The sequence below is a fragment of the Lolium rigidum genome, chromosome 1 (assembly GCF_022539505.1).
Source record: "Lolium rigidum isolate FL_2022 chromosome 1, APGP_CSIRO_Lrig_0.1, whole genome shotgun sequence".
Taxonomy (NCBI): Eukaryota; Viridiplantae; Streptophyta; class Magnoliopsida; order Poales; family Poaceae; genus Lolium; species Lolium rigidum.
The window spans coordinates 33,035,391-33,047,394 of NC_061508.1; the positions used below are offsets into that span (position 1 = coordinate 33,035,391).

At 41.9% G+C, this 12,004-nt stretch overlaps 2 long non-coding RNA genes and 1 pseudogene across 2 annotated transcripts; all 3 read right to left on the bottom strand.

Moving 5' to 3' along the window:
* Positions 1-639: 639 nt before the first annotated feature.
* Positions 640-1,556, bottom strand: LOC124706493 (annotated as a pseudogene).
* Positions 1,557-2,543: 987 nt separating this feature from the next.
* LOC124685176 lies at positions 2,544-6,904 on the bottom strand. The gene is made up of 8 exons (XR_006997313.1): positions 6,781-6,904; positions 6,647-6,699; positions 6,522-6,565; positions 5,349-5,433; positions 5,108-5,249; positions 3,531-4,343; positions 3,350-3,461; positions 2,544-3,160 (listed from the first exon to the last, which is right to left on the bottom strand). It is a non-coding gene; the product is annotated as an uncharacterized LOC124685176 (long non-coding RNA).
* A 2,055-nt stretch (positions 6,905-8,959) lies between these two features.
* On the bottom strand, positions 8,960-10,055 carry LOC124685177. The gene is made up of 3 exons (XR_006997314.1): positions 9,867-10,055; positions 9,703-9,771; positions 8,960-9,562 (listed from the first exon to the last, which is right to left on the bottom strand). It is a non-coding gene; the product is annotated as an uncharacterized LOC124685177 (long non-coding RNA).
* Between the last annotated feature and the right edge of the window lie 1,949 nt (positions 10,056-12,004).

Consider the following 12,004-nt stretch of genomic DNA (forward strand, 5'->3'; position numbering starts at 1 on the left):
AGCTGGGATGAGCTCCCAGAAGAAGAGGAATTGGTCAGCGGTGGTCGCCTCCGGCCGTCCAGCGAGAGAAGTTGGGATGAGCTCCCAGAAAAAAGGGGAATTGTTTGGCCGCCTGTGCCTCCGACAAACCAGATTCACCAAATAGAGAGAGAGTTCGGCTTATATGCAAGTAATCGGTATGTTCTTCTTGCATGGGTGACTGGAAGTTAATTTCTTTTGGATGTGCTCTCTGCTAGGGTATGTCAGATTAGAAATTTCTTTTTGTTCAAATAATGCAAAGTAAGAAAGTAAGAAATCTGAATCTCACCTTCAGTTTGCTAATGCAATGAGTTTTCTCTGAGTTTTTCTGAATGAACTGAAAATTCATTCAGCTAAAAAAACATTTGTACTATGAAAAAACGAGCATGTCGGCGTCAAGCAGCAAAAGCTGGGGCAGATGGGGACCTTAGGGAGTCTCTGGAAGAAAAAAAAGGCTCATCGATACCAACTGGTCACGGTAGACATAGAGCTATGGGAGGTAACTACATTGTCAGCTGTGAACCTTTTTTGTCAAGTTAAAGAAAATAGCTGTGGCACTCCACTTCCCGGGAGGTTAATATGTTGACTTTTATTTTCTCTGCTTATACAAGTAAACTAAAATTAACAGAAGCAAGATAAAGCACTAGATATAAAGGAACAACAATTCTTTTTATGAAAGCCATTTGCTCTGTTATTTAAGAAATCATGCATGCATTTTTCGCCCAGCATTAAGCATGGGGAATCAACAACATCTATCTTATCCATCAAATGAAGAGAATCTCCAGGACCAGGATATTGGTGTCTTCCATCACAGCGAGAAGTCTGAAATTTCTTAGTAAGTTCATTGTGCTGCATAGGGAAAGCTGATGGAGCAGATGATTTCCTCTTCATGCCTCGAGACATATTGCCCTCAAACACAACCCCGTCATACAAGTACAAGATGACTCGCCCCCTGAGTTTCTTTGTCCGACTCCTATGTGAGCTTCCAGCACATCTTGTAGAATCCTGGAAATATTAACCAAGATGGTAGCGAGTGATTACTATTTACCTGTGTGTTGGTAAGTTAATAGAATAAACACTGAAAATAGTCTTCAAGCACCATAGTTGACTTTTGACACAAAACGAAATAAGCCGTGACAACTGTTTGGCATAAGTTATCCATAATTTCCGTAACATGAATTCATTAGTAGTAACACATAAGCTTGCGCAAAAACAACACGTATTTGATAATTTGAAGGGATGAGATGTACCTTTGGAATAGCAACCCAAATGTTGTCATGCCAAAGCTGCCTTGTCCTAAGATTGGATGTGTGTACTCTCAATTCTTGGGAGGATCCGAGGAGCCTGATGAGATATTAATCTTGACCACGCAATCTCACCACTTTCGCAACCTTCCATGAATAGCTATCAAAGACTTGAAGGCACTTGTATTATGTTCATAACAGAAAAATCCAACAATATTGCAAGAAACATAAACTAATGTAGAGAACATTAAAAACTATGATGTATTGTACTATTACGTTGAAACATCTCAACATTGACTTCCCTAAAACAGAATAACCAGTAATGTGCCTTTTACCCGTATGAGATGAAACCTAAATTTCTGAGTGTACACCAAAGCAAGCAGTAAACATCCGAAGAAGGCTATAGTGTGTATTTACGCACATCTCGGATTTATTTTTATCCGAAATGAGACATTGAGTTATTATGGAGCAAATTTCCAATTTAGCATGGACATGCTTGTTGAATGTTGTAAAAAGATGTTTAGGTTACTGCAGTAAAATAAATTAACAAATCCCTCATTTGCTTCTCCCAGGATATGTTCATAAAACTGCAGAGTATTCCAAAAAAGAGACAAACTTGTCTTTTAAAAACCAGATTTAGTATTACTAATTTTCCTTATAGAACGAGGTGTTTCATGGTGGTGGCCATGTTTTTGTTCCAAAAAAACTTAAGCAATGTTAACTGGTACACCATTATAACCTGTAGGATGTTTTTCTTCAATGCCTAGTGCCACACACAACAAAAGTATGTCTTAATTATAATTTGGGCCTTTTATCATCAAGATGTTGGCTGCACTACAGACTTATGGTCTGATAAATACCAAAAATGTAAATTAAGTGGCCACATAAAGTTAAACTCAAAAGGACACCTTGATATATCACAATATTTCAAGTGGACATGGATAATGATAATCCAGCAACAAAATTGATAGGTTCTCACTCTAATTATCTTTGGATACTTTTGCGTTCAATGGAGATCCTTAATTAGGCACCAACCTACCCAAATGCTTCTAGCTGGTGAGCAATTTGGTGGTGCCAAAATAACATTGATAGGAAAATGATTCAGGAAGAAAAACTAACATGAATGTAGAGCGAGGAAGGATGCCTTTAGATTTGTACCAATCGCATGTGTCTCACTACCAGACAAGCCAACACCTGCTCCCCATTGTCATTGATATCCAGGGCCTAGGTGCCACACTCCATGCCAACAGATCGAACACACAGATGTCGCCACCGCTGCCAGGAAAAAACTTGATTGCCTCATATATCTTTTGGAGGACAAAATAACCCCAAAGGCTGATTGCAACACTAAAATAAAAGTGAGATGAGAAACATAAATTCTTCCATCTTTCTTATTTTATCATTTCCATAAACCAAAGGAAAAAAGCTAGATTACACAGAATAAACATCATAAATGCAAATCACCCAATTTAACTTACCGTGAGCATGGTTAACTGATTCAAAGTGGCATAAATCTCATGTTACGGTGAACAGACTCAAAAGCTGCTAATTAGAACAAACAAAAAAACAAAACCTCAATCTAGAAAGTGGTAGTGCAACCATGCCAGATTCCTTTTGACTACCAAATTGTCTCAAATATAACCGGGGGCTCTTTTATATAACATGCAACCTCAAATTTTTATCAGGTGAGGGTAGAAGATGTTGCAGTTGAACACAACAAATCATCATTCTGGAACTAAGTCCAAAAGGCATTGATGTCAAGTAATTTACCTTTTCTTCTTTTTGCAGCAAGGACAAAAACTTATCGCTTATCACTTGGATACCCAGCAAGACCATCAGAAAAGCTCCATCAAGGCCATCGCTGAACAGAGTCGCATACTCCAACAATTTTAGTATACCTACAAGTGGATAGTAAGCAAGCACATCATTTAGACCCTTATTCTGATCTCCTCAAACCATTGGAATGCAAGTGATTGATATGATATAACACTATACCCAAGAAATGGCTGATTGACCATAGTTTAATAAGATACTAATGCAGCATTAGTTTCAATCACAAACAAATTCCACATAATTTTGGTCTCTACCTTTAGCTGCTGATCTACCCCTATTAGATTTGAGGTTTATACTCCTAAGATAACTGAACATGAGGCTGATGTTGAGAGCTACAAGAAGACCAACCAGATGCACCCATTGAACCTGCATTTCCATCGTTATTCTAACTGAATCAGATGCAAAATATGCGATGCAACAAAGGATTTGTACTACTTGGAGTTAATTTTTTTTGGAAAAGCGCGTCCAGGGCTCTTCAATCGTTCCTGGGCTTCTCTGCATCATCAATTATGAATAATGACCATGAGTGCTCACTTAAAACATCCATTGTTAAACCTGAAGAGAGTAATTCCAGCAATGTTTGCATAAAAGCCCGTATTCAACAAATATTTGAAAGAAATGGTGTAAATTCTGTCAATTTTTTGTTCCTTACTATATGGTGTTTCTCAACAAAAAGAAGAAACTAATGCTGTTGTAATTTCAGGAGTGGATAATTTTATTTCGCGAGATGGTCTCTAATTTTGATCATGTACCATCCTTAAACTCCTTCAGGCCTCTCTGCAAGGAAGTTCTGCTGAAGACTTTTTTCCATAGTATAATTCATTTACAGGTAAATTTACTCAATCCATTCATCCTAGATTCCAAATAAAGGACAATAGTTGTTAGGATACCTCAACTATGCTAGTAGTCCTTCATACTTCTGCTAGCTAGAATCAAATAGTCCTAGATTCCAAATAAATGACAATAGTTGTTAGGACACCTCAACTATGCTAGTAGTGCTTCATACTTCTGCTAGCTAGAATAAAAAAGACAGTCAAGAATTCCAAGTCATTACTAACCTTGTGTCTACCGGAAGAACCATGTTACGCTAGCTAAATCCATACATAGTTATAAGAATTAACCTGTCAGATAATAAACATGTTTCTTCCATAGCTCACATATAATTAACCTTTCATTACTAACCATGTCTTGCTTGCTAGCAAACACCAATAATACATTGTTGAGCATAAATGGATCGTTGATTATAGCCTGGAAGAGAAGATCAGCTTACAGTAAGTTCAAGCATGTTTCAGAGAACAAATATTACCACAGAAACATGCACATGTTCTTAATAATGAATCACACATCAACCTAAAATTCATATCTGGCTCTTCCAATTTTTTGCCTGTCCAGGGAATCGACAACATAGATCTTTAAATTAGGAAAAGTAATGGAGAAAGCTTTTAGATCTCAGGAAAGCAGATTCATAGCAGAAATCACTACACCCCCACTAAAAAATAAAAGGCAATCTCTAGTGAGCGTAGTTCAGGAATAAAAACTTCCTTGGCTAGAGGAGTTGTGTACTAACTTACAAACACTTATCCTGTTTGGCCAGCTATTCTATCATTCTTGTTATCTATTTTTTGCGGCTCAGCAGCTAAGAGCAGTAAGGTTGCAGAGTGAAATGGGCTCAATATCTATTATACATAGATAAGTTAACTGATTCTATTTCCGAGTGAGCAAGAAAGGAATGAAATTTCTGCGTCCCAAAAAAGGAATGAATTGACCTAAGAATTGTCTTTGGTAGCACCAGACCGAATCTACTAAGCTCATACGTGCTCCCTATGTGTAAGACATCAGCTAAATCTCCGATGATAGGATATGGCACTATGGCGTACATATAATTCATCGTTTTCACATAGACATGAAAAATAAAGTGAATGGGCAACATCTTTTACAACCGTGGGCATGACATGATAAATTACCCGATGTTCTTCAAATTCAGTAAAATGTAGCGTGGGCAGGACACTCACACTGTCCTTCTGACCAATCTCCATGCTCATTAGCCCATTCTTGAGACGGAACTGAAACCCATCAGCAACATGGTTGCGCTGTACTCGTACATTATCTCTCCCTGTGTTATCATCAAAAGGATAGCCACTATTGTTCAGGCAGCTGCCAAAGAAGTTATAAAATAGTCGTGAATTATCACTGAAACTGATTTATGCTTCTTACAATGTGTAAAATGGTACCATGTGTATCAATAACACTTACCTTGGTCCTCTTAGAGAGAGAGGTTCTGTAGATTATACACTGTAGTTTTCCAGAATTTTAGTCAGCTAAGCAAGCACAACAGAACCTGGACCAAGGAGAAGAACCAAACACCATGTAGGCAATAAGACGACCTTACTTATTATTTTGGAAAGGAAATAACTTAGTCGGTGCCTGGCAAATAAAATATAACTGAAAAGAAAACACTAACATACTGAAGCAGGTGCAAGATCTCCATTAATATTCAAATTGTAAAAACAAAACGCTGGCATACACATGGTGTAGAAAATGAGAAGCCTCTAGAAACGATGTAAAAAGACTCATACATCTAAATAAAAAAAGATGGAAAATTATGTCAAATGCGTGACACAATGGTTGAATGCCTATCCATGTCTAAATATGTGAACCTGTGTATTTTTTGCTAAGACAAACTGTGTATTTATGGAGAGAGTGGAGCAAAGCAGACACAAATATGGAAGAACTGATATTAGTATGTTAATTGTTAATACACTCTAAAGAACTGAAATAATAGAATATACACCATTTTATCTGGAGAAATTTATTTATGCATTAGAATATGATGTAGTAAATCTTCATTATAGGCAGTAAAGAGGATGCATGCTTGGTGACCTGCTGGTGCATGTTATCATCCACGCTTACAGAATAGAAGCAACAATAGCTTAATTTGTTGTGTGTAGTAACATTTAAGAAGCAGAATAGAAGATCACGTACTGTATAAGTGCTTAGCATTATAGCATGCTGAAAATACTCTGTAGCGCCAGATTTTAACAAATAGAGTAGAACAATTGTGCAGTTTGAATAAACAGAGGAAATTTTAGTACAGAGTAGGACAACCGCTTAGCGTAAACAAACAAAGCACTATACAAACAGAATAGTACAACTAAGATAATTATACTTAGCTAATTATACATGTAATTCTCTTACAAAGATTCAAATTATAGTCAGCGTTCAACTCTCCGTTCGGTCATCTATCTCCCGTCTTTTTTTTTCCTTTTTAGTTCAGTTATTGATATGAGCATAGCACCACTTATGGCCGTATATATTCAGCAAAACGGCATAAACATTCCATTTAAACAAATTGGGCAAACATAGTCAGGATAAATCCAGCACTCAAATGGCAGAGCAAGCAAGGGAAAAATATGTCGGATCACGTACACAGGGGAGACAACGGCACCCGGGGCAAAGATGTGATCCAGCAGCTGCGGCCACGATGGTGTCAGTTCGCTTATTTTCGCTGACTCACCATAAAAACGCCAAATAATCTGAAACCAATCTAAAACCTTCCGCTGCTGCATCAGCATGAAGATTCCAAATAATCCGGAATCTTGCACTGCTGCCAACAAATCAAAAGGAATCAAGAACCTGTACAGAATGGTTTCACTGTATAATACATTGTATTAGATTAATATCTTACCATGGCGTTTTTTGAAAACCAGTGATGTTCAGAACTGCCTGATACAATACTTATCACTTGATGAACCTTCATGATGCTGTGACCTCCTAAATGCACGTCTAAGAAAACATCTAAGCCCATATATAATAGAATCATCTAAATCCACCGCAATCTCTTTTTTTCCTACAAAGGTTGGAAAGCAATATTAGTGGACAGTAGCTCACCGGCTAATCATGTGTACACTGCCCTTTTTTTGGATGTTAGGCATCTTGGGGAGAGCTAGCTCATCAAATAGTTACTGGGAGGGAGAGAGGCAGCTTACCGATCCGATCAACGCTGTGGTCGCCTTTGTAGTCTTCGTCCATGGCCAAGCTCAACATTCAAGACCCTGCAGGTAATCCTATGGGTAAAAGCACAGCCGTGGGAGGTGACTGCGGATTATCAGCCAGCGGTACAGAAGGTGAGCGCACGGTGCAGGGTGGGCATCACAGGAGGTGTGGGACTGGCTGGCCAGCGGCGGCCCTCCCACGAACAGGCGACAGAAGCCGGCAGGCAGTAGTCCCGATCTCTATATTCCCAGGTGCGCGCTCTCCAACTATCATGGTTAATTTGTAAGCTTCAGAATTTCTATCGCTGTTAGCTAAAATGAACAAAAGCATTTAAGAATCAAGGTAATACCAAAATGGTAGAACTAATGACAGGAAATTGTCGAGATGTCGAGAGGAAAGTGTCGAGACAAAAGCTTCAGAGCTTTCAATTATTTTCATGAATCTTTAATTCACTATATAAACCTTAGAATCTTCTAAGAATACTTAATAGATCTATATAATCACACTTCATTTAGATAAACCTACACAAGAGCAGCCGTGGAATATTTTTATAACTACATAACTACTATCATTGGAAAAAGTTCTTTAACTATTTCCAGTAAGAATCACCTGTACTTTTTTCTCGATGATTATTTTCCCACTGAATATAAGCCTGCAATAGAAAAACTGAGAATGCATGATACTTGTTTCACAAACCAATGAAGCTTCCACCGACAAGTGAGTACGGTATTATTTTTTGACATAGACCACTGCACAAGAAGTGGCTAGCTTACCCTGGCCATGGTCGCATGTCACAAGCCTAGTTGCACTAGCAGCGTCAGCCTCTCGCCGTCCCATCCTCTTACCTTGCGAGCCGTTGTTGTGGCTTTGTCCACTTCCTGTCAGATGCACACATCCGCAAGGCAATGAAGCAACTAAGGAACAACCAAAACCCCTCAAAATAGAACATTCTTATTACAGAGCACCATAAGTAGGAAATACATGAGGTAAAAACAATCAGAAACCATCCAGACCAAAAATTTATGTTGTGCAAAGAGGTAAACCCGGCCCCAACACTGCATCTCCGTTTGTAGCCTATGATCTTCCTCCTTCATGGAGTGACGATGACGATTCCATTGCCCTCCTGCCTAGTCATGAGATGAAGTAAAGGCAATTAGGAGAGGATGGAGAGATAAGACAATGGAAAGCAAGGGGAGCCTGCAGTCACACCAGCATCATCCCATTCACATCCTGTTGGTGCACTCGTCCCGGCGACTAGACGGCACACGGCGGAGCCATGGGCGGCGCTTCTCCCGCTGGTGGTCAACCGTTCTGCCCAGCCATGGCACGGTCGCTGTGGAGTCGGGGATGGCGGCGGCCGGCGACCTCCCGTGCTCCTCCCCACGGGCCGGCCATTAATGGACGACGCTTCTCCCGCCGGCGGCCAAACTTTCTGCCCAGCCATGGCATGGTCGCTGTGGAGCCGGGGATGGCGGCAGCCGGCGACCTCCCGTGCTCCTCCCCACATGCCGGCCATTAAGGGGAGCTGCTGGGTGGAGCTCAGGGTATTCACTGCGATTTTCGTCCATGGGAAGGAGAAGGGGAAGGCGGTTAGGGAGGAGGAGGAAGACAACAATTGGAGGAGGAGGAAGAGGAGAGCGATGGGATTGGGGGAGGAGGAGAGCGACGGGATTGGGGAGGCTGAGAGACGCGGGATTGGGGAAGAAACGGGAGGCGGCTAGGGTTTCTCAATGTGGGGTGCTTTCTTTTATACGTCCTGCAGTGAAAAAATGGACGTATGAGATTGGCCAGGTGGGAAGATTGGACGGTCCAGAATCTCAAATCCCTGTGAGACCCCCTATGGGGGGCATCATATATACCTTTAGATAACATAAAAACCTTGCTCGTTACTGTATACTCCCTCCGTTCCATTCTATAGTGCTTAAAGTTTTTTGACAGGAAATTAGCGCAAGAGTATTTTTACACAAGACCCCCTGGCTGGACGATTTGAGATCGGACTAAAATTAGGGAAATCGATAACTTCCTAACTTACCATAACAAATCTCATAAATATGTCTGGTTAACTCTCCATATATGTGTAGCCAGGTTTAATTAAGGAAAGAAAAACATTGCTTCCTAAATCTAATCAATCCTTGGGGCCATGCATTAGAAATCTCAATTAATGTTTTCCTATTTTGTATGGATTTTTTTATGCATGCCGTGTGGAAGTTGACCGGTGGAGGGGGTAATTGAAAAAAGCCAAGCTACATCCTTATATTGTGAAACAAATGCCAAAAATCTATAGGCACTATAGAATGGAACGGAGGGAGTATCAAAATTAACAAATTAGAAAAAAAACTTCAATGATACTTTTCCAACTCGAGTGATCTTGCTTAAGGTGCAAAAATGAAAAGCCCATGGGAATGAGCCCGTTGCACATCCTGATCTAGTTGAGAATGCTTCAGCTTGCCACTCTCTACCTGCTGAATGTAAGCCTACATATGATGGACAATACGGATAAAGATGTCAAAAGCAAGTATGAACAAAGATGATTGTATATAAATTAATCATCAAAGTAATCTGGATGCAAATATTTATAACTGAAAGTATGCTAATAGGTAAATACAAAGCTAACCTGGATGCTTCGTTTATTCCTTATTTGTTTATCAGTGCAAATGCCTCCACAAATCAATGTATAGGAGATCTGCAAATCAGGAAACAACAGCCTAGTGTAAGTGATATTTTAACCTTGCCCCCCTCTCTGCAATCATGAACAAATCTATGAAAGTTGAAACTTACCAAGATTTAACCTGCAAGGGCTAAAAGAAAATCTATTTTGCAAGTTGAAGCTAGAGAATGGAATGAAAAGCACACCCTGACTTAAGCATACATAATTTCATCTTCACCTCAATTGTTCCATTATGCTTTAGGGGAATGTGCACCGCAAAACAAAGGAAAATGGTGAGGAGGGGGCCTGCCATGAACGAATCTAACCTCTGAGATCTAAATATCTAAATCAAACTGAGAAAGATGGAGAGTCGCCGCCGCGCTCGTGCTTGGGGAAGGGTCGCTTGCCACGGAGAGGAGCACGCGGACGGGCCGGAGCGGGACCCCAGCGACGCGAGAAGGAGTATCGATGAAGAAGACGAGACCGTCTCCCTCGCCGACGCCGCGCTCGAGACCGGCCGGTCGGAGCAGCCCCTTCTCCGCAAGATCTGCAGCCCTCCACCAAGACCACCTCTCGCGCCGCCACCGGAGAAACCCTAAAAAATCGAGCCAATCTTGACGGGGAGAGAGAAAAAGAGAGAGGAAGGGAACATGATGTCACACCCTTGCCCCCTTGCCGGTGTGATTGCCGGCGTGAGGCCTTGATCAACTGCCTTGGAGAAGAAGAAGAAAACAGAGAGAGATAGCGAGGACAGGGATGTGTGTTCACCTAACAACAAGATTCTGAACTTCTATTCGATTCGCGAAAATCTAGACACAAGAGAAAAAGAGAGAAAAAGAGGGTAAATACATCTACCGCACCTATGTTAAACACAAAGAACACAGAGAAGGGAAAAGAAGTGGATCGAGGCACACTGACCTTAAACGGGCGGCGGAAGTTCCCCACGGTCGCGTAGCAGAGGTTCGCTGGAGGAGCAGCTCCGGCGGTGAGCGGCGGCGCAGGAGCTCGAGAGGCAGTGCTCGTCAGAAAGGAGGATGGTGAAGATGAGAGACGAGATGGCGAAGGAAGTGCAGTCCCCGCAGAGGATCGCCGGAGAGAATGGCTTCGGCGACGAGCGGCGGCGCAAAAGTTCGGGAGGCGGAGAGCTCTGAGGTTGGAAATGGCGAAAGTGAGAAGTGCGGTGAGGGCGAGAAGGAACCGTCACCCTTAAATAGGAAGGATGCTTAGTGGGCCAGAAACCGTCCGGCCCACGTCCCTTCAGCAGTTGGGCCGCCACGTGGCATGGAGGTACACGCGTTTTTGGAAGCTGCCACACGGAGGGCCACACGGATCAACTGCGGCGTATTAAATGTGCGCGGGAGACGAGGGATTTGACCCCCGTTGACACTGCCATGTCAGTTACAGTACGCATGTCACTCACAGGCACAAGAATTGAGATATTCTCGACTTCGCCGAGGAGAACTTAATGACAAAAGAAACCGTCGAAAAGAGGCCGGAAAAGCTCGGATGAGTTCGGCTGTTCGGAATGGGTTCGGTAAAGCACCGGCTAAGTTTAACTTGAAACCATAATGATTAATCCAGTAGGTATGGAATAGGAACCTTGTGTGGTCCGTCGGAAGGATCAGCCGGACCGCACCAGCTTCGGGGACTAATGTCGGGGGGATGGCCCCCGGTAGGCCAAGACTATGGTAAAAATGACATGATAAACCATTTGTACACCGGATAAAAGATTAATCCGGATGCTCAAAGTTGAGTAAGAACTGTGCTAAGTTGATACATACCGGTATACCAGGAGGGGTATACCGGAGTACGAGAAACATAAGAGATTGAGATACAAAGGCAAAGATGCCGGAGCTGGAAGGTAAAGATACCGGAGATCCGGCATAGGCTCAACTGTAGCATGTCGGCATTCCAGTCAAAGATTCCTTCAAGGACCAAAGGACAAGATGAGCGAAGCACTTCAGCTTTAATCGAAGCCCTGACGCCAAAGGAGTTGTTGATGTTAAAGATACCGGACGAGGTCATCAGCTCTCTGATTGAAGACAGAAACGTCGTCACTGGGGCCAAAGAGCTTTATAAAGTAGCTTAGATCATCAAAGATACCCTTAGGGTTTCTTCCTTTGTAAGCCTCCTCTCCCCTGTATAAGGAGAGGAGGGGCACCCCTGTGCGGGACGATCAACACTTGGGTAGAGGTTTTCACCTTGTAGTCCGTACGTCTTCCTTGAGTTCAATCTCTCTCTCTCTTTCTTAACCTTCCCCTAACCCGGA